Below are 26,373 nucleotides of genomic sequence, written 5' to 3'. Positions count from 1 at the left end.
TTTCCTCCTTTACCCAGTTTTTCAAACCGAGGGAGCTTCTATCATGCCTCCCTAGCATCTCGAGTCATCAAGGAGGAGTTTATGAGAAAATTTCACGACATACGGTGCAGTCAGTGGAACTTTTCAATTGAGAAGGATTGTTCGGACTAGGGCGACTAAGAGTGATGACAAAGCAACATAAAAGCCATGAAAAAAAGACAAAAACCTCACAAAAACACAACAGAAAAAGAGATAAAAAGAGGCAAAACCAAGACAAAAAACGCTTAAAAAATGTGATCTACACACAGCAGCAACGTGATCAAAAAACGAACATGAGAAAATGGTTAAAGTGGGAGGTAAGAGCTTAACACCCACCTAAACCGAGCACATTTTCTCAATCTAGGTGAAAAAAGTATAAAAAATGCAACAAAGCGACAAAAAAGTGATAAAGGAGTGACGAAATGGACAATGAAAACGCAAAAAACTGTCAAAAAAGGGACAACAAAGCAAGGAATAAGATCCGTTTAGATCAGTTTTGTAGGTCTTAGCTTTCAAATGGGGCCTTTAGGCTGTAACCTAAAACAGAAATGCATGGCTAGTTAAAAGGTGCAAAAGTTTGTTCCATTTTAGCCTTGTTTTGGTCTTGGAGCGTAATGTGTTGTAAGGGTTTTGTAAAACATTCCAATATCTAGGACAGTTTTCAAATCTGAGCCCCAGTTAAACCCACCACATTGTCTGACATCTTGAAAATGCAAAGTAAAATCCCACTCAGCTTCTTAACAAACCTGTTTTATGCTTTGCTAAGTTAAACTCCCCATGTCTCCCCTGTGATTTGACCTCGCACCTGCCGTTTGAAGCAGCAACTTGTCTTTTCACCGGTTTAGAACGCAGCCACGCCCCCTGGTGTTACCTGAGCCCGCTGACTCCGCCCGCTGGACCCGCGCACCTGGACAGACACACGCCGAGCCCCGCCCACAGACCGCTGCAGTGACTTCATCTCGAAACGGGACAGATGCTCGGCACGCCCCCACCAACGCAACCTAATCTGAGGTACGCACAACAGGAACCAACAAAGACTAATCCCTGCTGCTGCTTTCAAGGTAATGTGGTGGGTTGCGATAGGAAGGGCATCCTGCTTGAAACTTTGCCTCATCACTGTGAAACTGGCTGATGGAATAAACGGACTAACCGAAACACAGCATTGAATCAGAATGAAACTGATCTATTTTTACTTTTAAATATTGCAACAATAAGAAATATTTTACAGTTTTCCTTCTAAGTCATACTACTATTTCACTTCCACCTGGAATAAAGTATCAGCAAACTTTCTGCACATTTGCTTTTAGTGGTGGAAGTACTAATATTCTTACTTGAGTAAAAGTACAGATACAAGAGCAACATATTTACAAAAGTAAAAGTATCAGATTCAAATTCTACTTAAGTAAAAATAAAAAACTATCCACTTGGTAAGTTAAAAGTATTTGACAACATTTTTTTTTAAAGTATTGTTTTCAAACCAAGTCTAAAGCTGGATTTAACCAGGACTAAACCAGGACTAAACCAGGATTTAACCAAGAATAAACCAGGGTTTAACCGGTACTAAACTAGTTCTAAAGCTGGACTAAAACTGGGCTAAACCAGGGCTTAACCAATACTAAACCAGAACTAAACTAGGACTAAGCCAGGGTTTAACCAGGACTAAACCAGAACTTAACCAGGGCTAAACCAGGGATTAACCAAGCCTAAAACTAGTTGTAAAACTGATCTAAACCTGGGCTAAACCGGGACTAAACATGGGTTGAACCAGATCTAAACCAGGACTAACCATGGCCAAAAATGTAGTGGAGTAGAAAGTACACATACCTGCTGTCATCAGGAAAGATACTCAAGTAAAGTAAGAGTACCTCAAACTTGTACTTTATACTCTTCATGACATTATTACCTGGAATGTTCCGCAGCGCTGCTTTACATACTACAGTATATACACGCAGGATGAGACAGTTTGATGCTGGGACAGTCTCGGGACATTTCGGTGGGAAGTGTCCGGACCATGTGACCCCCCTCAGACACAACACGACCTCCAGCTGCAGCTTCACAGAGGACAAAGGTCAAAAGTCAGACGATAAAACGGGGAGCGGGGATTGTACAGAATGTTAGATGTACACAATCCCAACAAAACCTTAAAGCCCTGTCCTATACAGTCACCGCTGACGGCCTTTTCAACTTGAGCTACCAGACTGCGGCGTGGGGAGGGGGGTGCTTATAGACAAGTTGGGCCTATATATACACTTTTTCATTTTCTTTCTGAATTTAGTTGGTGCGGCTTATGTTCAGGAACCCTCAATAGTCCGGAATTTATTTCAGATGTTGAAATGTAGTCAAATAGTCCGCAAAAGATGCAACGCTACTACAGCAGGGAAAAAGAGATTGTTTCAAATGGTTAATATCAATCAGCATAAACAAGTTGATATCAATAGAATTTGTGGCTTATCCGTATGACGTGTAGTTGAGTGTGAGCTGATGTTTTGAGTGCAGAAGAGGGAGACAGACTGAGCATGAACATATGAAACAAAACACCTCCCTAGGTACGTTATATAGGTGGTTTATGGCTTCTTTTCTCTTTGCTTTTCTGGACTGCATTGTTTGAAAAAATACTTTCTATCATGGATAATCTAGGCGACTGAGAGCCTTCACATACAAACCCTTTAAGTATTTGTTCTAAGAGGAGAAGACAAATGGAAAAAGAGTTATAGCTTGTACACTGAGACCAATATTCTCTGGTTTCTTACATTACATTGCAAATAACCACTGATATTTTTTGATACTTCTTTTAAAAGTAGCTTAAGGAGATGTAAAAGTGGCAGATGTAGTACAAGGAGAAGGATAAGGAGGGGTAATAGTAGTAGCAGAAGTGGCAGTGGTAGTTGAAGCCTTTCCCACATTACAGGCTTAATATTTGCCAACAGACTTGCATCACTCTCCTGTTCACACACACTGTACTGACTCAGAGTCTAGCCTCGCTGCAGTGGCTGATGGGTAATTCTCTCCTCGCTGCTTTGGGACCATTTCCAGTCCAGCCTCTGCTTTTGGAGACGGTTGTTTTGTTTGTCGCAGACTTGAAAGAGTTTGGTATGGGGACAGGACGGTTGTATTTAAGCAGCTGGAGGGACACACACGTGGGACGGCCCAGACGAGGACTCCAGCTCTGGAGTCGTGGGAGCTGAGAAGGGGGCAGAGAGACACAGTACACAAGGCGACACATTTTAAATCCGATGAAAATCACAAAGGGAAAAGTTGCATATAACATGATGCTAACTTCCTCTATGGAGAGATATCCATGTCTTGTTGAATTAAATAAATATTCAAACTTTTCGTGGCAGCTTTTGGATAATTACATATAACATATAACTACCACTCTCCAGTTCAGCTCTACCCAAATCTAAAAGCTTCTGGACTGGAGCTCACAGGCTATAGACCAGTGAAAGCCTCACAGCAAGAAGGTCCCGGGTTCGATTCCTACCTGGACGGGGCCTTTCTGTGTGGAGTTTGCATGTTCTCCCCGTGTCTGCATAGGTTTCCTCCGGGTACTCCGGTTTCCCCTACCACTAACAACATGTACAATAGATTCCCCTCTGGGGCCAGGACTCCCCTGAAAAAGAGATTCTTAATCTCAGTGGGACTATCCTGGTTAAATAAATGTCAATAAAATAAAAGACTGAACTGAAGGGATCGTCGCTTTTCAGTTTTTTTTTCATCGCTTTTTTTTTGTCACTGTTTTGTTCCATTTTTGTCACTTTTTTGTTGTTGTGAAGCTTTTAGATTTGGGTAGAGACGAACTGGAGAAAATGTGCTGGGTTAAGAAACCAAGCACGAAAAAAGCAACAAAAAACATGGCAAAAAAGTGAAAAAACCACACAACGAGGTTATACTGTTGCTCTCCAATTGAGAAGCTTTTAGATTTGGGTAAAGCCGAACTGGAGAACATTTTTTAGATTTTAGAATATCTTCTTGAAAAAAAACATAATAGCGACGAAAACAAGGAGGAAAATGCAGCAAAAAAACGATGGCAAAAAATCGGGCAAAAAGCAACGAAAAAAGCAACAAAAAGCAGAAAAAAGAGACAAAAAAGAGACAAAAACATGAGAAAAAAGTTACGATCACTTTTGTAGGTCTTAGATTTCTTAGAGAGACGTTACACTGTTGCTCTTCAGTTGAGAAGCTTTTAGATTTGGGTAAAGCCGACCTGGAGAAAATGTGCTCGGTTCAGGCGGGGGTTGAGAGGTTAATGAAGGAGCAAAGTTTAATTGTCAGTTTTGGTCCAAACTCATTCCTAACTTTCCGAATTGTTCCACTGTAAGTGTAAAAGCACGGTTTACAACTTTCAAGCAGCAAAGCGGAACTGCACTGTCCTGCTAAAGAAAACAAGAGCCTGTTCATGACAGATAAAGACGCTTTATAATTAGATAAACCGTGTGCACAATGGCCTTTTCTCACCATTGCAAAAGACAAACAACAAATTTCATTCCACTACAAAAAAAATGTGGCCTTTAACGAGATTCATCCATGCACGACGGCTGCCGGCTGGTCTCCGGTAGCCTGGTTTTGTCCCGCAGTGATGACATCATACCTCGTCCGCTCACTGGAATAGTCTGAGCAGGTGTCAGTGATGAGTAACGCTGACCAGTAAAGAGCTTTTTGTTCCAAACTTAACGCAGCTGTCAGCCGAAAGTGTTTGTATAAAACTAAATCATCAGTGCTTATGTGGAAGGAGGAAAGGAGACTGAATATTCTTTGGAGAGGGGATAAAAACGTGACCCATCCGCAGAACCTTTGTAGCCTAAGGGCAAGGTGTACAGTCTCAAGTGACATTTCTTGCAAATATTTATGTTGTCAATATCTTGAAAGTGAGGGAAAAGTAATAGCCTACATGTGTATGTCGATCTCTCTGGTCACGAATAAAACAAAGATTTTGTTTACTGTCCACCTCCTTATTGACAAAATAAAAAAGGGATTCTATGTTGTTTTTATTTCTCATTCAAATGTTGTGAATGTCGGCGAAATGAGGCCACAGTTTCAGATCCTGGACTATCATCAGTCGCCTTCGAAGGTCAGAAATGCTTTTCTCACATAGTTATTCCAACTATGTCAACAAGGACTGGTGGTCACTTTTGAAGCATCTCTACATTTGAACGGCCGTTCAGTTCTTTCTGTTTCTGTTTCTGTTTCTGTTTCTGTATTTCTCCGTTCGCAGCCCTAGTTGCAAAAAATTACTTTAAGCTAATATTGTAACAGCTCCACAGTGACGACAAACATTTTTTATATCACCAACTTTCCAGCGGTTAAAACTGTCTAAATCAGAGCTTTCTTCGGCGATTTACGCTAATTATCAATATTGTTTGGTAGCCAAAAGAATTTCCACTACCCATAATGCAACGGGTGACCCGAGATGGGCATTCAGCTTATTTGAAAATCCCCTGAATCATTTGTAAACAAAATAAATCAGGTGCAGAGAGCAAAGGTTTTGACGCCTGTGTTGCCTTTTGCCTTGTAAATCCACAGCTCCTGTCTAATTTTCTGTTATTGTGAATCACATTTACTTTGTCGGGAAAAGTCTGTGATATTCTCCACTTCCAAACCTCGTATCGGAAACAACTCCCCTTTGCTTCATTTCGAGTGAACAGGTGAAGTTAGACATTGTCAGCTCTCACTTGTGTGCGGAGCAGACTGTGTTCAAATGTGTCATAGACGTTTGATGAGTCACAGTGTTGAGAGTGGACTGTTACAGGAAGGACCTCCTCCACCGCAGATCAACTATCTCTCTGTCCAAAGTGGGGAGAGCATGTAAAATATGTTCACTCCAGTGGATGTTAAAAGTAGTGCAGTAGTCAGATATTTAGCTTTTATAATGTCATGATTAGCCAGTGACAGATACTTTCCACGCTCTCCTCTCCTTTTGCCTTGGCCTGTAATGAGAATAAGCGGGTGTACCGTAGTTTATTTCGTTCTGTGGATGTGAATCGGAGCGGAGCCTTTGTAATTGGTCCCAGGTGGTCGGCGTTTGAAAAGGCGCAGAGGAGAAACGAAAAGGGGAGAGGGCTGTTTAGCTGTTTGTTTGTGCTTGTCTTTTCGGAGAGGAGTTTTTAAATTATTATTTAGGGACTCCGAACTTTTTGGAGTGGGCTGCGAAAAGTGGTGCAAAGTTCTGAGGAGAAACATTTGCGATACCACTGAGGAAGTACTTAATGTGCTCATCAATCTATCAAAGACTTTTTTAACCAGTGTTTTTGATGTTTCACTTGCATATGTGTTGCTCGGTTTAGCCCACATTCTGCTCGCCTCATCCCTTAAACAGGGATAGGCCGATATGTTTGAAGTGGGACGAATTTCTTCCTTGTCAAAAAATTCCAGAAACCTCCCAACTGTGGCGCAAAGTTAAGCCCTACTTTCCTCACAGGGGGTTTGGAGGGGATCTTTTTAAGATATTGTCAGCATTTCTCAAGTATTTTTAGCAATATTTGATCTCTGATGTGTGTAATAAGCAGAAATGGGAGTTCCCAAACTTTTTACCGAAGTAAGTGTAATGTAACCTGGAAGAACTTTTCTCGAGAAAAGTAAAAAGTAGTCACCCAAATACAGTACTTACAGGTAAAGGCCCTATACCAGATTTTTTTTTACTACAAATAATGAAAGAGGAGGCCACTAATTTATAATGTTAATTGTGTCCAAACTCATTCCTAACTTTTATTGGAATATCCTGATTCTTCACATGGACAAGTTTAGAGGCACATTTCACAACTTGCAGGGTCACTTTTCAGGTAATTAGATTGACAGTGTTTTTCCAACAAATGTCTGAGTTTAGTCCGAGTAACTGAGCATAAATGTAATTTATGAGAAACAAAACATGGGGAAATGCAAATATTTCCACAGAAAATGCAATAAAAATATAAAAAAGATTATTGCTTTTTTAAGAATAAGATTCACGAAACACAAGCCACAGATTCAGATTTAATCTATTCAGACATTTAACAGATAAAGAGAGGAAATATGTATACAAATAGTCTGAAATGGAATAGGCAGAAGCTAAAGTATATTGCGCTTATCCCAGTGTATTTACAAAACAAACAAAAAAAAACAGAAAAAGCTGCCAGTGTCTTCTTATCCATTCAGTTAAACATTTTTTGTTTTCAGTTCATCCCCAAAAAATAAATGAAAAAACTGTCATATTATTTTTGCATCCTTAGCATCCATTCTCAATATATATTTTTATATAATTGATCTCTTCAGAAGAGTTTTAAATTGAATTCAAGTTTTACAGTCTTTTAGCTCTTGATCCAACTTACTCCATCCATTAATCCCAACAAAAGACACAAAATGCTGCTTTGCTTTGGAACAAACCCTGAATTTGTTCAGGTGACTTGCTCTTGTTTATGTTATACATAAATTGTGCTGTCTTAAGTCGACCAAATCCTTCAAAGTGCTTTTAGCTTAATGAAAATCTCACTTGTACGTGCCCGGTAAGCCACTTTATTCACAATGCGGATCGCTCTTATTCTGTTGTCAATGTGACATCATCACATGTACTTGAGTAAATGTATCCGAGCACTTCTCGCTCTGGAAATAATAATTGTCCAAATCAACTTGAGGGCCGGAGGATTTATGCTCGAGGGCCGGATTATGGCCCCAGGGCCTGACGTTGCCTACCCTTGCCTTGGAAGAAACTGAACTGAAATCCCAGACTTATCAGCGAGTTGTCGTCCGTTGCCTCTGACTCCCGTTCCTCTCCTGTTGTGAAAGTCCTGTGTTTGTTTAAACAAACGACACATTTCCTCTTTTAACCCCCTGTAACGGCAGAATGGGCCCCGGGGAGCATGGATAGAGGGGCCCCCGCTGAGACAAGGGCGTTTACGAGGGGCCAACATGTCACCGCCCCGGTCAACAATACGATCCACCACATCCTACCTCTGTGCGACGTAACGATGGACTTTACGGCTCGCGCTGACAGCATTACGGCCGCGTTTACGGCCTCGTGTTAGAACAACTGGGGCACACTTCTGGTTTTATTGTATTCGTGTGCGTTAAAAGCCGATTTTATGTACCACGATAATGATTTTAGTTAAGTCGACGAAAGGCCAAACCACGTTACGACCCGCTAACAGTTATACGAGCCGCTAACGTGCATGTTGGGGCTAAATGCTAAACGGCACACTTTGGTGACTAAGGGTGAAATGGCTTAAGTTGACCTCCTGGCCTTTTTCATTTTGTTGCAATTCACCTTGAATTAAAGTTAAAGGGACTATACAGAGTTTAAAAATGTTAAAATTAAGTATTTTCCTCCCTCTACATGTTCCAGCCATGTCCTAATGTGTAGAATGAGCTCAGACCTGTTCACCACAACTGCCTCTAAAATCCTGCACTGTCACTCAAAGGTGTTAATTCGGGGGCCGAAATGCCGTCCTGCATGAGCTTAATATAGAAGCTGCAGTTACACATAAGACCTGAGGTGGCAGTAGTGAGTATAAAATGACTAACTTGCATCTAGCCCCTTTAAGTAAAATGTGTGAATTATTTCTGCTGGCTGGATAGTGCCTTGATTTGCTACGAAATGTGTTTGGCAATTAGCACAGTCACACAACAAATATGTATTTGCAATGGACTAAGTGAGTGTGGTGAAGCTCATTCATCCTAGCAATTTGGCTCCTTTATTCACGTATTTAACACGTATTGGCAAGACAAGCCTGTGTTCAACAATGACTTGAAGAGAAGGAAAATCCAGTGGTCCCTCACAATAACACGGTTCACCTGTTTCTCGGATATTTTTAGTACAATTTAGCAGCTTTTTTACAGCGTATGAACACCATATGCACATTGTGTTCTGCATCCTGATTGGTTAGTTGTACAGTGAGCCTCCTCTTGCTGCAGAGATGTTCTCTGTCAATGTCCCGTTAACACATCAGTCAGTCAAGCAATGGAGGCCGGGCATGAGCGGGTCTGACTCCAACTTTCCCTGCTTTATCCCGCGGAAATAAACATTGCTAGCATGTAGCGCTCTCCTCAGCTAAACACTCGCCTTCTGAAGCCTGAAACTGCAACGATAAACCTTTGTTCGTTGCTGCGATTGTCTCTTCCTTTAAACCATGGCATAGCAGAGACGAGAGCTGCTCATGATTTTACCATCCTTATGTTGTGCAATGTGACATCTAAAAATCTTATAAGACAAAAAAAAAATGCACAATGACACCAGGCATAAGGGAGAACCTGTGAACTAGTGAGAAACATGTATAAAGTGTGTGCTGAGGGGTTTTACAGCCTTCAAACATGTATAATAATTGTAAACAATAAAGCTGACTACTTCGTGGAATCCATCTATTGGGGGTTATTTTTAGAACGTAAATCCTGAGATAAACGAGGGACCACTGTAGTTTCAACAGAAAGTCCATAATAGCAGGGAACTTCCGGAGCCTGCCTCCATTTCCTATCAGGCATCAGTAGCTAATAGCGATGCTAAATCCAAAGGTAGGTCGGTATCAAAAAGTGCTGAGCCATCGTACCTGTTCATGTTGTGTGAGAGAGAGATTTGTGGAAGTTGTGAATTAACGAAAATGCAGAGTGAATCATTTTTATTAGAAATGTCCAGTTCTCATGCAGCTGATGGTTGACTGTTCTGGTCTCAGAGTCTGTTCCCCAACAATTTTCTGAATATCTCTCCTCTCCCTTCACCTCCTGTTTACCGTATGTTCACCAATGTTATGCTATATAATGCAGACTTAAAATATCCATCCATCTACCTCTACATTGCCCTCTGTCCTTGTCCCAGTTTAAACCCAACTCTGACAAACCCGGGCGTCCCGCAGGTGCACAGGTGGGAATTGAACCCTCGCCTCGCCCCTCGGCGTTGCGCTCGGGACAATGGGACACACGCCACGTCTTTATCCGCAGTCTGTTGGTCCCTCCCCCGCACCTGCGCCCGCTGCCTCTTCACTGCTCCGTTTCAAAGACGCGCAGCGCTAATTGCGGCTAACACGCGACCGCTACGCTAATGCTAACGCCGTGATTACAGGCACACGCGCCCGGCCCAGGTGATTACAGGTAAAATGAGAGAAGAACAGCTGGCGGGGAAAACAAACGCCCCTCATATTAACCACTTAAACACATGAGGGCTGTGTTATAGAAGTATTAGCTGGATAATTAGCTCACCAAAAAATGAGCTAATTTTAAAAGTAGGCACACTTTATTCCTAATGTCCAGTTATGTCAAAGCTAAAACTGACTGCAGAACTTTATCATTCGCCTTAATTACCTTTTACTTTGCACTAGGTGTAGGCATACACTCTTTTTCCCTCCTGTGACGGTGAACTGGTCTGTGTGTGGTGTGTTTAGCAATTAGCGGTAGCAGCTAGCGAAATCTAAAGCAGATGTGTCAACTACAAACAAATGTTTTTTCCAGTAAGAGCCGCGTCGATGCCAAAACGCCCCAAGAGGCTTCCCAAAACCCACCAGTGACCCAGCGTCAACCCAATTAACCATCTTTATCGTCATCCACTGCACCACGACTGCTACTGCAATACAGCCGCAACTACTGCCGCTATTACTGCAAACACTGCTGCAACTACTACGACTTTTAATCCCACAGCCGAGATGAAAAGGGAAACCTGGCCCTGTTCGTTTACACTGGCACAACACGGACTTGCATGAGCGGTAGAAAATGATCAGTTTTACGATGGTTACGCTGTCTATTTCCCAGATTTCTTTTATTTTTCCCCTCCAGCTCATTCTTGTAACACATTACTCACAAATCCTAACATAGGCTACAGCGCTAAATGCTTGTAATTTACTCTGACAGTGAGTTGAGTCATTGTGGAAAGACTTTGACACTCCAACTAATTTCAGTGGCCGTTTCTAAACAAAATGTTTGATAGTTGTGGCAGTAGCTGGAACACTTTCTTGTTGGACTTTGTGCTCTGAATAAACCCCGTGCCTTAACTGAGCGCATTTTCTCCAGTTCGGCTTCACCCAAATCTAAAAGCTTATGGACTAGAGCTTAAGGCCTCATTCGAAAGCGAAGACCTACAAAACTGGTCTGAACTTTTTGTTGCTGTTTTGTCCTTGTTTCATAGGTTGTTGTTTTTTTGGCAAGTCGCTTTTTAGCAGTATTTTATTGTTGCTTTTCCATCATGTTTTTGTCACTCTTTTGTGGCTTTTTCATCACTTTTTAGTCATGTTTTAGTCGCTGTTTTGTTGCTTTCACATCACTTTTCAGTCGTGTTTTTGTCGCTCTTTAGTTGATTTTTCATCGCTTTATAGTCATGTTTTAGTCGCTCTTTTGTGGCCTTTTCATCACTTTTTAGTTGTGTTTTTGTCGCTCTTTTGTTTCTTTTTCATCACTTTTCAGTTGTGTTTTTGTCGCTCTTTTGTTTCTGTTTTATCTCTTTTCAGTCATGTTTTAGTCGCTCTGTTGTTGCTTTTTCATCACTTTTTAGTTGTGTTTTTGTAGCTTTTTCATCACTTTTTAGTCATGTTTTAGTTGCTCTTTTGTTGTTGCTTTTTCATCACTTTTCTGTCGTTCCTTTGTTGCTTTTTCATAACTTTTGAGTCGTGTTTGTGTCACTTTTTTGTTGTCGTTTTTTGTCACTCTTTTGTTTCCTTTTCATCTTAGTTTTTGTCCTAATTTTGACGCTTTGTTCAAGAAGCTTTTAGATTTGGGTAAAGTCGAACTGGAGAAAATGTGCTCGGTAAGAGATTAATCTGCCTCGCATTTTGATGACTCAGCTCAAACTATAGCAATGATTTTACAACGACCTCTAGGGGCCGCACAGGGAATTATTTCGAGGCCATTACCAAACAAACACGACCCGCTTGTCATGACTTGAAAGTGACGCCGGCAATCGCACCCTCATAAAATCAGACCTATGTATTTGCTCAGTGCACGGTTCACAGATTGGTTTGCAGATAATCACTGATGGCCGCGTCATAAACTGATGTTAAGAGAGGAAACCCATAATCAACTTCTTTCATTCAGGTCCATTGTGGCCCATGACAGTTACACAGCCCAGTCAACACAGTAGTAGTGGTAGTAATGGTAGTAGTAGTAGTAGTACAAGGCCTAGTAGTCGTTGGGAGTAATGTATTTTTATAATAGTGCTGTCAACCGAAAGCCAAAGGTCAGAGTAGCGCCTTATTTAAAAGACCTAAAAAAACGGATCGAAATTGATCATTTTCCGTGCTTTGTTGCCGTGTTGTCGTCACTTTTTTCACGTTCTTTTCCATCTCATTCTTGTTGTCACTTTGTTGTGTTCTTGTCACATTTGTGCTGCTTTTTTGTTGAAATTTTGTCACTTTTTTGTTGAGTTTTTTTTCACATTTTTGCTGCTTTTCTATTGAGTTTTTGTTACATTTTGCGGCTTTTTTTGTTTAGTTTTTGTCACATTTTTGTTGAGTTTTTGTCACATTATTTCTGATTGTTTGGTTGAGTTTTTGTCAACATTTTTTTTGCTGCTTTTTTGCAGAAAGTTTTTCCCAGAAAAGCGTCAAAAACTTGATAGAAAAGTGATGAAAAAGCGACAAAAAAACAACCAAAATGCAACATAAAAGCAACAAAAACGTACCAAGAAAAGTGATAAAAATACAATGAAAAAGTGAGGAAAAATCTTGTTCAGTTTTGTAGTTCCTAGCTTTCAAAGGAGGCGTTACACTGGACTATGTAAGCTCCAGTCAAGAAGCTTTTAGATTTGGGTAAAGCCAAACTGGAGAAAATGTGTTCAGAGGCTAGTTTTCATATTGTGAATAATTGTAAAATCTAAATATTTTTCCTTCGTATAATCGTGCCATCCCTAGTCAAAATGTGTTTATACTCCAGTCATTCCCCCTACTGCCTGCAGGGGGAGCTCCATGAAAACTCGTCACCAGCCCCGGCCCCTGTGTTTTAGAGCCACTGTTTGATCCTTATATAGACATTACTATTAAAAATGAAATAAAATCAAATATTGTCCCATATGCAGTATTTGTAGTAGTCCATTTGTTAACATATTGCCACAGACAGCCCGACTCCCCTCTGCTGCCTCCTCGATCCATCCCTTTGTTTTCATAACTCCAGAACAATCAGATATATTGACCCCGGCCTGTCACGTACTTGTACTGCATTGGTATAGGCCTGTACAAGTGTCTCCAGTGCAACCCTATCTTCTTCTGCCTCTGCCTGCGCCCCAGTCCACAGGGCGACGACTCGGGACATCCGTAAAGACAGAGACACACCGGGCCGTCCCGTCTAGGCCCATTGATCCCAGGTTTGGTGCCACGGACCCCTCTAAATCCATGAATGATAAGGAATACATGGAGGGGCACAGACAGACAGGGAGACTCCGCATATAAACTATCGGCTCATCTGTTATGGTTATTCTCAACATGCTGTGACCTTAAATTAATACTAGTCTCAAGGCTGAAAGATTATGCTCTGTGGATGACTAACTTCATCGTAACACAGGGAGGACATGCACGTAAATGTATTTTAATATCACTTTTTTATATCAGGGTCAGGTAAAATGTCAATATCTCTGGAACAGAAAGTGATAGAGAGTTTTTTTTGCATGGGAAAAAGCTCAGTCAGTGCCTTGAAATGAGTTCTCCCACCACTCAGGGGAACTGAGAAACATCACACTGAAAATCGGTCACAAGTTTGTGGACACCTGAGGCTCAGATTATATTTTAGTTCCGGTATTTTATGTTGTAGGCTTTTGCTTATAATTTCGGAACCGTAAAAGATAGAGACTTGCCCATTAGCACAAATGTAAAGTACAATAGGCAAATATCAAAAAACAACAACAAGTAATAGGCGTTCAGCTCAACTCATGTTTAAAGGTCAGTGAGAAAAGGTATGTCTTAAAGGGGCTAGATGCAAGTTCGTCATTTTATACTCACTACTGCCACCTCAGGTCTTATGCGTAACTGCAGCTTCTATATTAAGCTTATGCATGAGGGCACACCGTTTTGAGTGACAGTGCAGAGGCAGTTGTGGTGAACAGGTCTGGGCTCATTCTACACATTAGGACATGGCTGGATCATGTAGGGGGAGGAAAATACATAATTTTAACATTTTTAAACTAGTCCCTTTAAGGAGAGATTTAAAGTTCTCCAGTGACTCAGTGACCCACAACAGAGGCTGACTGTTCCAATGCCGTGGCTCGGTCCTTCAAAATAGACCTGGAAACGTCAAAGAGTAACTGAGAAGAGGTCCTTATGGATCTGACAGGAACATGAACAGACAATAGTTCAATCAAATAAAAGGGAGCCAGCCCATGAAGACATTTAAAAACCATAAGCAGTAGTTTAGGGACTGGAAGCCAATGCAGTGATGCCAGGACAGGAGTTGTGTGTTGGAAGCGTTTTGTACCCGTCAACAGGGGTGCAGCTGCATTTTGAACTCCCTGCTGTCCAAAATAAAGGGAATTAACAGTAGTCCAGGCGTGACGAGCATGTGCACCACTCTCTTAAAGCCCTGAGCTGATTTTGTGATTTTGGTCTTCCAAACAAGCTCCCTCTCAAGTATCTACTAAATAACTCAGCCCTATGCCTCTAATACAGCGCCCCCTGCTGTCATAGTTCAACACAGACACATTTTACAGTTTAGAAGCATCATGCACAGGATTATAAACGAGACATTTTTAAAAATCGGGCAAAAATATTGGCGGTGCATATCAGCATCTGCCTTAGAAAAACCCATACTGTTCAACCTCTTATAAACATCATAATCAAAACACTTAAAGACACAATAAGACACATAATTATCAGACAATAGTCAATGCCCAACAATGACAAATAACTAAACAAACTAATAGAAGTAAATAACTGGAAACAGAAAATCCAAGCAAGCCAAGACAACACAATTTGAGGACATCTCAACTCTATACTTTAAATCAGCGGTTCTCCACTGGTTTGGCTGTAATTTGTTTTATATTGAGTAAAATACAAGTCAAATGCACTTTTTGAATCGTCCAAACTATTAAAACCCTCCAAATGCCAGCAGCCCTTTGGTTTATCCGACAAACTCCTCTTTCTTCCTCTTCCCTTCAGTGACACGTCTAAACTATGGGGCTCAGACACTGAAGCACTGTGTTCTCATTGTCCTCCCGCGGGACGTCCCGAGCCTTTTAAACCTCCCTCTCCTCTGCCCCGATCGTCCCGCCAGTCGATGGGGCCATTAGTAAATAACAGATACATAATTTATTAAATATCCTTAGATACATATTTCAGCATCGAGTTCCAGGGAAGAGAAAACGGAGGAGACGCGTTAACACTTTCAGACTCTGTGGCTGAGACGATGACCGACATAGGCTGAAGGTTTTTAAAGATTTGTCAGAAAATATACTTGTGCTGAAAGTGCCTGGATCTAAACTGATGAAATATGACCGTTTCCATGGCAATTAAGAATTCACAGGCAAATATTTCATCTTTTGGACATAGAAATCATAGAAATGTATGCGGACAGTTAACTCATTGGCTAGTGTTTTTCCCTATAGCCATTAGCATTAGCCACCAAACATCGCAAATTATAAACGATCCAGATGTTTTCAGCTATTGTCAATATCGACCACATTTAGGTCAAAGCCAAATCAGAAATCATCAATGAATGTAAAGACCTTTTAAGATTTTACTTTAGATACAAATTAACGTCTAAAAGTGTCGTCTGAGCTAAACGCTAACTCAAATTCAGTCAAGTTTCTGCTTTTTGTAAGGGTGGATACACATCCAACGGCCACTGAACATCATCTAAACCACAGTTTTTTTTATAAATGCTATGAAACGGACAAACATACCTCCCCATACGTTAGTATTGAGCCTGGCTTCCCTATTCACTTGTATGGGGATGGACTGCGGATTTGTAGGAACATGCTCAGAGCTAAAGACATTTCAGTGATTTCTATGGTTCTATCCCCACACAATGAATGGTGAAGCCGGGCCCTAAATTAAAGTTTAATGGGATATGTCCATTTTGTTGCATTTAAATAATTTCTGTGGCTTCTCTATCAATAACATATCACAAGATGATGTTTAGTGGCCACTGGATGTGTATCAGACCCGCAAAACGCAAAGACTTGAGTTAGCATTTAGCTCAGAGGACACTTTAATATGCCAATTTGTATCTTAAGTTTGAATCCACGCTGCTGCAGGTGCACTCTGTCCTTGTGTCCTCGGGCAAGACACTTCGCCCTCCTCGCTTCCAGTGTGTGCATACATTGGTGTATGAATGAGAGTGTGAATCGGTTTGTAGTTACTTGTTGTAAAGCGCTTTGGGCCTTATGAAAGTAGAAAAGCGCTATAAGTTGAGAACATTTACATTTATTGATTTCTAACAAGGCTTTGATATCACATACAGTATCTATATAGGAATGTTTTCTTTCTATTCCAGTGAACATCAGCATCAGGATCTGCCCTCACACAATCTCAAAAATCCTCCTCCGTCCTCCTGCCCCATTGCCCACACCTCCTTCCTCCCCTCCATACTAATCCTAATATTAATTCATATCTGATCTACTTTAGCTGCCGATCGATGAAGCAATCTGGTTTTGTCGCGTCGGAATGAGCTGTCCTCTCCCGCTTTTTTTTTTTTTTTTTGCATATTCAACCACCGTTCAACATGATCAAAAAGCCATCCGTCCACGCCGCGCCCGGCCACGGCACTTTAATTAGTCGGAGCTATAAACATATCGAGCCCCATCACTAAAATATATATAACGCTGAATCAGGAAAACGCTCATAAAACGCTCGGAGAAAGTGCTGATGAGACAGAGGCAGGAAACTTGAGGATTACGGCGAGAAAGTGAAGAACACACTAATAATGACGTGAGATCTGCTGTAATAATCATGATTATAGTTGTTGGAATGGTCATGATGATGGTGTTCAATTGAAAGCCTGAACATAAAGATTTCACGGCAAAATGGGGAAAAAACACATACTTTTTTTTTTATGAATACATTTATGGATACTGTCGGTGATCCACATGTTGCCCAGGGACTACAGTTGAAAACTAGCTTTGGAGCTAAAACTGGCACATTTACAGTGATGTTAATTCATGTGCATTGCCCCTGTTCAAATACACTAATAAAATGTAAATAAAAAATAAATAAATATTAAAAAAAAAAAAATTATATGTGAATTTTTTTTTTGTCAAAGTGAGATTATCTTTTTATATATAAACAAATTAGTTGGGTATTTTTAACAGACGGTGAATATTATAGAAACAAATGAAAACATTTTCTTCTATCTATGGCTAGGCCTGTCATGATAACAAAATCTAAAATTTGATACATCGACGCGATAAACTGTATTATTGAAGACTATTTAAGTATTACATGAGAAAAATGGAGGGGAAATGCAAATAAATGCCCTGACGATAAATATTGGGCACAAAAAAAGTATTGTTTTTCTGTCAATAACAATAAGTCGATACAATAATTATCAGGGATGGGACTGAATATTGTTTTGTAATATATCGCGATACGTCTATGTTGTGTTCTCTATTTACATTTTCTAAGAAGCCTTTATTATGATGGTTCTGGTGAATCTAAAATCTTTTCAAACATTTTGCTGGTGTCTTCCACGTGTATCGGCTCCAACAAGCCTTTTTCAAGAAGTATTGCAGTTTGTTATTATGACGTGTATCGCAATGCATATCGTATCAGGCCCTCTGTATCGGGCCCGATATACAGCCCTAGAAATGATCGTGACAGCTCCATCTGTGGCACTAAAAAAATCATTAAAATGTCGCAATAACAGCAAATAAAGGGAAGAAATTGTGTAGCCTACGAAAGATGATGAATTTGATGGATCTAATTTCTTACATTAGTCTCACTTCTTTGTGTTTTCCAATAAGAATATGGTCGAAATGCTTTCGTGCTCATTCCTGCTAAACCTGATGTAGCATATTTAATTACTCATGCGTTTTATTGGATGCTTCCGCGTTCGGACGTCTCATTCACTGTATCATGTGTCGCCGCGGCAACAGAGAAAAAGATTTCTGCTTTACGGTCCCACAATCCCAAAGTGTTTTTCTATACGTTGCAATAAGCTCCATAATTGTATCATAACCGCCCTCCCTCTCTCTCCTCTCTCTCCTCTCTCCCCTTATCTCCTCTCCTCTGTTTGTGTCCTCTGCCCGTTGCGGTCCTCTCCGGTTTCTTTAATGGTTCCCAGGGCGGGTTGTGGCTTGTGGGATTGGTCGGGACGGGGGCGATGGGGGACGACGGGAGGTGATGGGGGTGATGCGGTCATTCGGACACTTGAGAGGCCTCTCCATCAGCTCCTGCAGTCGCCTCAGCGGGGCACGTTCACACTTCTGCACCCGCTCCTCACAAGAGCAGGATTTGGGACTTTTGCAAAACTTTACTACGATTTATGGAAAATGTATTCGAAAACTGAAATATTTGAGATTTTCTGACCCTATTGAGACAAGATGCTTTGTTGCTTGTACTTAAATATTGCAGTTTTTATCATTCAATTTTAATTTTGTTTTAGAGATCATTTAATTGATGCTTTAGTTTTGCATTAAAGTGAGGAAGTTTTCTGTTTAGACACAATTTAGTCCAATTTATACCTTTTGTTTTTGTCTCTATTTGATCTTGGTCTCATGGTTCTTAGAAGGTCAATTTATTTTCAAGCTGGTTCTTGTTGTGAAAGGTTTGACACTGATATTTCACCACATTTCCCTAAATTTGGTAATGATTTTCAGTAACAAAACGATCTCCATAATACAGATCCTTCTCCTCCCTCTGTGTTCTCCTCTCCCCTCGGTCTCCCTCTCTCTCCGAGACCTGATCCGCTGTCTCTCGTTTCAGTGGGAGCTGTGATTAAAGTCCAGTGCGCTGCAGTGTCATGTGACTCCTGCACTCGGGGAAAAAAAGAGATTCCACTTTTAGTTTGAAATGCCGAGATCTTTTTACGTCTTTTTTCTTAAACTGAACTGAAATATTTTCACTGAAGTCTTTAAAGACTCACAATTCATGCCCTGCTGATTTATGTCAATCACAAAATCATGGTCAGGAGCAGAGAGTGCAGACACGGGGACCCACCAGGTATTACTCTAGGAGTAAGCTATTGTGCATGTTTTGGGTGGGGGAAATGGGGAAAAACTCCCCACAGAAAGACCCACACGCTCTGGTCTGGAGACTGTACTTGTTTCCTTGGGTCAGACTGTGACACTTCCCTGACCTTGCCTGTGCATGAATATGACAAATTCGCAGCCACACTTCTGTTAGTCTACCCCAGGGCAGCTGCGGCTTCAAAAGAGCAGGACATTTTTAACTCATGAAAATGTGTATTTGAAGAAGCTCTGCCTTAGCCATTCCTTAAATTGCACAGGTTTCACTGTTTTAGAAAATATGACTTATTTAGATGAATAACATCAGTTGCATAATTTTATTTGAATTTTTAAGCTTCTGACAGGAAGTGACATAGATGGAGGTAAAGTTCCACATCTTTAATAAAACTCTAGATAGGACGTGGCCATAGTAACACGTTGGAACGAATGGCAATTCTGGCGGCCATCTTGTGACTGGCCCTTCGAACCCAGTGCACAACTTATTTACTTGATGCTGTTTTGATCTATTTTTAGTTATTTCATGACTCTTCATATCATATCTGGCAAGAAAGTTAAGTTTTTGCAATTTTTAATGTTTATGTCAGTTGCAGGGGATGCATAGATTTTCCTCTGTCAGTATTTTTAACATGACATGACCAGTATTTATTGAACACAGTGGTACAATATGTGCTAACCACTGAACTCTGGGAATGAATGGAGAGACAAAGCTAATACGACTAAAAAACGAGACATTTCAAAGAAATGACCTGATCCTGACTGCGATACGAGACTTAGAAGTAATAAACCAATCTCAAACAATGAGTGTATCTCACATTCTGCCGTTGGATCAAGGAAAATGTTGCTCCAAGTTTCAGGTTTGCCATGTCAAAGAGTATCACGTCCGATCTGGAGTTTTATTATATTATCATTTCCCATTGCAACAGTTACATTTTGTTTTTTACCTCCATCTGTGTAGAATCCATAGCAAAATCTCAAATATAATTGTGTTCACTATAATTTAGCAAAAATTGTGTCTAATGTGTCCTGTGCACTTTAAGTTTAGAGTGTTGTGTCTCTCTTGATAAGAGTATGTCAGGCTTAAATCTACGTCAAATTCCAGAAAAAGAACAGTTGAGAACAATGAAGCTTCATGTCTGTGTCAGTCGTACGAGTGTCTTGTGTGGACGAATGCCATCAGTCGTGACGCGGCGTATATTGTTTGTGATTTTTGTGGTCTCCCCGTCGCTAACGGCCCGTTGTGGCGCGGACATCCGATCTTTAAAGCGACATCTGAATCGCTCCCTTTTTTCCCGTCGGTTCATACATTCTGGTCGGGAGCCTGTGGTCGAGCGTCGGCCTCGCTCGCTCCGACTGCGCCTCGTCTGTGGTGAGGCGCTGAAGCCGCATCATCACTCACGGAAATGACTGGGAAACCGCACCGTATGAAGCGACTAACAAGGGCCTGCAGGGGCGGGAAAAACGCTATTTCATCCAATGTGCGTTTTGTCCACTCATGTGTTTCGACATAAGGCTTCATCTGCGTAATGTTTTTGCAGAAGAAAATCCAAAATGTTTCAAATTACGTCTGAATCTACACATATTTGTCTCTATTCTACTTTTTTTTCTCCTAAAGGCCCTGGTTTGGTGGTCAGTATGAACAGCTGCATGGTCTTTTTCTTGCTTTACGCGTCTCCCCTCCGTCGCCGGTCCGAGCTGCTGACTTGGCCGTCCTCTTGACTAATCCGCTCCCTGTAGTCTCTATAGATCCGCTCCTGTGGATATGAGAAGCAGGAAGTATCATGTCTGCTCCGCTGTAGACGTATCAGTCCTGCTTTAAATACAGTGGAGCAGCTCCCATTTCAATACACTCAGCAATGCAGTTTCATTTAGCCTAATAATCCCCAACAATCCCCCTCATAACAATTAAATATATTACTTTACGCTTAATAGAAATTGCCACATTGTATTCAACTGCAGTAAATGTAGAATGGGACTGCTGGGCTTCTAGTATTTATACTTACACCAATATATTTGTCACAACAGGGCAAGTGCATTGTCCATGGTTTTCAAACTTTTTACATCCACAGCTGCCACCTCGTGAAATATTTTTAAGTTGCAAGCCTAAACCAGGTCCAAAAAGGGTCCAAAATAATGACCTTTATAGACTAAATTATGTCTAAAATGGGTGTAAATGTAAACTTAATGCACTACTAAAGAATAATTGACATTACCTCTAATATTATGATGAGCCAGACCCGCAGAAGCACAGGACGGCACCACAGTTTGGATCTTATGTCCAGGCAACTGGTAACGCTACATCAGTTAGCTCATACGATGCTAACGTTATATGAACGTTTCTCCAAACCAATAGAATATAATATATAATATAATAAAAACATGTGACACTGCTATGTTGAAAGCTGTGACCAAAAGTAACGTTTGTGTCACTGATGCAGTGGTTTTGTTTACAGTTTTATCATTTGCTGCTCCATCACTGGGGGCTGCCATTACTCATATCCAAATTGTAATTGTTTGTAATTACGTGTTCGAGCGGCGTTCAAGTGGGTGGTTGGAAATTCATCAGTTGCCTGGAACGCGGAAATTTGTTTAGCTAATTTCAGTATAGCTTGCTTCTTTAATTCTATTGTAGGTTTTTTTTTGCCTTGAAGGAATAGGTCACCGTTTTTGCATACTGAGATGTGTTCTTACCTGAGCTTTGACGAGTTTATAAGTACCTGTCTGGTCTTTGTGCGTGCCTGTCGAAGAGCTTGGTCGATTCTAACTTCAGCCCCATTTGGACCTATAGAAATGCATTGGGAGAGGCCAAATGCTAACAACATCTTTGGTCGTTGGCCAACTCATCTAAGCTCAGGTACGAACATATTTCAGTATGTTCAAATGGTGGACTGTTCCTTTAAAGGCCCTATACCTGATTTTTTTTTCTTTTTGTAACTACAGCCAATGAAAGAGGAAGCCACTAAGTTAAAATGTTAGTTGTAACTTTCCTAATTTGTAGCATCCTGATTCTACACAGGGAAGAATGTATAGGCACATTCTACAACGTGCAGGGTTGCTGATCATGAAATTGATACAAATGCTTTAATTAAACGCACAATTGTTGGGTGTGTTAGTTTCCAACATACTAAAGGAGGACAGAATCAGGTATAGTGCCTATAATTATGGACTAAATATTTATTATATTAGTTTATGTTCCATATAATGCACTTGCACCTAGGTTGTGAATGTGCCTTCACTGACAATAGCAATAAAACCCACTTAGATTCTGATGGAGAAACACTGCTCTAGGTTTTGGGTCCGACAGTGGCTCAGATGGCAGAGCAGGTCGTTCCAATAACCAAGAGGTTGGCAGTTCAAGTCTTGGTTCCTTGTGTGAATGTAGCAGACTGACTGACTCCCTTTGTTTCTTTTGTTTTGTTTACCCCTGGGCAGACAGTTGTGTTTTGGAGCGAGTGAATGAACCACTACAGTATTGCTTTAAGAAACTCGTCAACACAGTCTGTAAGTGTAAAAAAAACATTCAGATTAATTGTTGCTGACCTCACAAAACGATCAATAACTAACCTCACGCTTTTGACACAACACAAAGATGCACTTAGTTCTATATTGAAAGGTAGAATCCCTCACTCGGCCAATTCATTTTCAGGAAACCTCTAATTGGCGCATAATAAAACATATACCAATCTCATTCCCAGCCTTTTTACTGAGAGCGCTTACAGTAAGTCACAATTACATAAGTACATTTTAGTCTCCTCTTTGCCCTTCGCGTCCTCCATTTTGAGCATTTTTGATTTCCTCGCTGTGACAGTAAAGTAGCCCGGCGTCTGCAGCCTCGCCTAAGTGTATTGAGAGTGAAAAAAAATAAAAGCATTGTTTTCTTGGAAATGGACTGCGCGGCAGAAAGCATAGGAAGCTGCTGTAGTAATTGTAGATTGAGGACACTTAATGCAGGCCTAATGCATCGGGACGTCGGACATAAGTCTAACACGTTCTAATCGAGTTATAATCACGTACGGACCGACGCACCAAACTGGATCAGGTTACGGCTATAGAGTATGATGCTAATATGCGCGTGTGCATTGGAGAAAAGTATGGTTTGTACTTTAAAACGAAAAGTAATGGCAGATTGTAGGTGTGTCGCTCAGATGCTGCGTTTGAAGACACACGGCAACTTTCCGGGCTATTTGTTGCTATGTCACAGAAGCAACTGCTGTTCACTTTACTGGATGAAATGTGCAGTTTTAATACAGTTTTAATACACTTTTTGGAGTTTTTAGCCATTTTCTAATTTCATTTCTCTATACGAGCGATCGCTGTTATTGTTTACTTCCGCAATTTTCGCCGGATGTTTTGGTGAATGGCCGGCAACAGCTGATGCATACAGGCCTCTAACTCGGTTTTATAAAATGATAGATCTGCTAAAGCGCAAGAGAAGCAATGCCCTGTTTATGGACAATGTTTTTGCTGATTATAGGATTTTAATAAAATGTTTATCAAATATGAAAATGTAAAATGCCTACCATGGCCAACGGATGTGACGACATCGCGATCGCTCGTATTGCAAAGGCGCTCTGATCAGTACTTCCTGTTTTCTGTTGTCATTGATGGAACACGAAACTGACATTTTTGTAGCCCATAATCCATGACTGGTCAAGGGATTTTGAAATTTTTTGTTGCAATTATTCTCAGGAAAAATACTGCGATTTTACAGCTATTTGTGATCAAAAATTAAGGGAGAAAATACAGAGAATTTCTCCAAACCTAAAATATTGTTTAACTGTTCACACTAAAAAGCAAGACCTTATATAGACATTTCTATGTTGGTTGTTGAAACCTATAGAACATTAAGCCAATGTCACATTTTATTGTTGTGCTTTTATCCTGGCAAAACAAAAAGAAATAAAATTAAAAGAATATTTACATTAGCCCTTTCTAAGTAAGAAAACTGATATTCCCTCTGATCTGTTGCCTCACAAATTCACATTCATTTAAAAAGAGTTGCTAAAGAAATTTTCTGTTGATTTGGGAGCGACAGTGGTGCAGTTGGTAGCGGGTCGTCTCATGATCGGAAGGTCAGGGGTTTGAATCCCAGCTCCCATAGGTGCACACTGTCGTTGTGTTTGTGGGCAAGACACTTCACCCATGTTGCCTCCAGTGCCTGTGTACATTAGAGCGTGAATGTGTGAATGGGTCCTTGCTATATAAAGCATTGTGGGCCTGAAAAAGGTCCCAAAAAAAAAGCGCCATATAATTGAGAGCGTTTACTATTTAGCATTTGATTTCACTTTCAATTTTGGGACTCTTCCTTTGGATTCATTTTGCTCTCTGCACATTGGATTATTAAACCTGCCGCTATAGCTCAGGAGACATGACAGCGCTTTACTGTAGGCCCTAAAATCCCCACGATTAACCTACTGTAAACTTCTATAACCACGATAATTGTAAAACTGGTTCATCTTGACATCCCCAGACTGGACCTGTTCTAAGCGCCATTGATTAGCTTGCATGCTGTTATCCCAAAGTAAAGACTTGTTTGCACTTGTAATTCTCATGAGCACCTGCAGAGGGCGCTCCAGGCCAGTTGGAAATCCTGACCAGCCTTTCAAAAGAAATGTAAGCCTTAAATACTCATGATATGACCACGTTCAGTCAGTGTGTTACTGTAGAATACAAACCTACACTTTGGCCACCAGATGGCGCCAAAAACATGAGTACCGTGATTGACCTTATATGGCTGGGAAGTTGTCTTTCTCCTTTGACTTTTAAAACTAAATTAGCTTTAAGCTTTGCTCTAAACCAGTTTAAACCAGACTAAACCAGGACGTCTTCCTTTAGATTGAATCGGTCTTTGCTTTCTGTCTATAAAACCTGCCACGATCCCGTTTTCCTTATCGCGCGCTCCCAACGGCAGTCGTCTCCGTATAACCGTGCGTGTTCTAAGTACTTTGCCGTGGAATTGGCCCCTGAGATGCAGCGGGTCTCTCGCTCCGATAAAGATTCGGGCTCAGGTTTCGGCCGCTCCAGTATTAGAAAGTCCTCTCATCCCGACGGAGCCCTTTCCCTGGTGCAACCTCTGCTCTGTAAACACAACACTGGGCAGTCGATACAGCCATAGAAACGCACTTTTATAAAAACTGCACGTTATTGAGCATTTGGAAAACATTTGTCCTTCACCTGGAAACAAATAATTTACCTAATTTTCCACGATAAGGTGTTTTATTACGCACATTGAGTCATTGTGTCTCCATAGACTTATATGGGACACATTTATTCAAGGGTATTTTGCCTAATATACATTTTTATCACATTGTGGAGCCTCTTAAAGTATCTTTCATCTTGTACTTAATATTTTAAAGGTTTGCTCTTAGGGATTGTTCAATATCCAATTCCATACCTGATGTATTGATTTTGAACAAAAACAAGACAAAGTTTGAAAATACCCTCAAATCTTTGTAACTTCTTTGTCAAAAAATGAGCCTGTACATTCAAATTATGAAGGTTTTTGGCCATTTTTGTCTTTTATATGAAACATTGACCTCTTATTTTCTCCAGTTCAGCTTTTTTAGCTTAATGATCGGAGAACTTACAGCCTCTAGGACATTTGAAAGCTAAGCCCTGCAAAACTGATCATAACTTTTTTCTTGTGTTGCCACCACGTGTATGTCACATTTTTGTTGTGTTTTTGACTTCTTCTTTTTTTTCTTTTTATAGTTTTTTGTTGCTTTTTTTGCTTCTTTTTTTCTCAGGTTATTGTTGCATTTTTGTCACTATTTTGTTGCATTTTCTCTAATTTTGTGCCACTTTTTTTGTCTGTTACTGTTACTTTTCCCGCACGTTTTTGTCACTCTTGTTGCTTTATTTGTCGCATATTTGTCATTTTTTTTTGTCCCTCTTTTGGGACTTTTTTTGTTGCTTTTTGGTTCCGTTTTCATCCATGTTTTGGAGAAAATGTAGAAAATGTGCTTGGTTTCGGTGGGGGTTAAGAGATTGAATGAAAAAAAAACTTTAATGCCTACTCATTTGTAGTTTCTTGCCTAGTTTTTTTTCTTAATTTTCACCTCAATTCTTGATCATAATTTACATGTTTGGACCAGTATTAGTTCTTTTCTGCCATACTCTCAACAATTTCACCCTTTGTTCTCCATATACCTAATTTTATTTATCCCAATTTTACCTTTTCAAATCTTTTTCTTAATTTTTAGCCCTGTTTTATCCCATGTTAACCCTCATCTCTCCCGTTCGGCGCTGGTTTCCTGCCTCCACAGCCGCGTCTCCCTCCTCTTCCTCCGTGTTTACCATAAACCGGTCTG

At 40.6% G+C, this 26,373-nt stretch overlaps 1 protein-coding gene across 2 annotated transcripts in view; it reads left to right on the top strand.

Moving 5' to 3' along the window:
* The window catches only part of tgds (TDP-glucose 4,6-dehydratase), a 305,863-nt gene that overhangs the window by 110,207 nt on the left and 169,283 nt on the right, over positions 1 to 26,373 (top strand). The gene's annotated exons all lie outside the window — the stretch shown is intronic.

This window comes from Gobius niger, assembly GCF_951799975.1.
Source record: "Gobius niger genome assembly, chromosome: 23".
NCBI classification, from domain to species: domain Eukaryota; kingdom Metazoa; phylum Chordata; class Actinopteri; order Gobiiformes; family Gobiidae; genus Gobius; species Gobius niger.
This window is presented reverse-complemented; position numbering and strand designations above follow the sequence as displayed.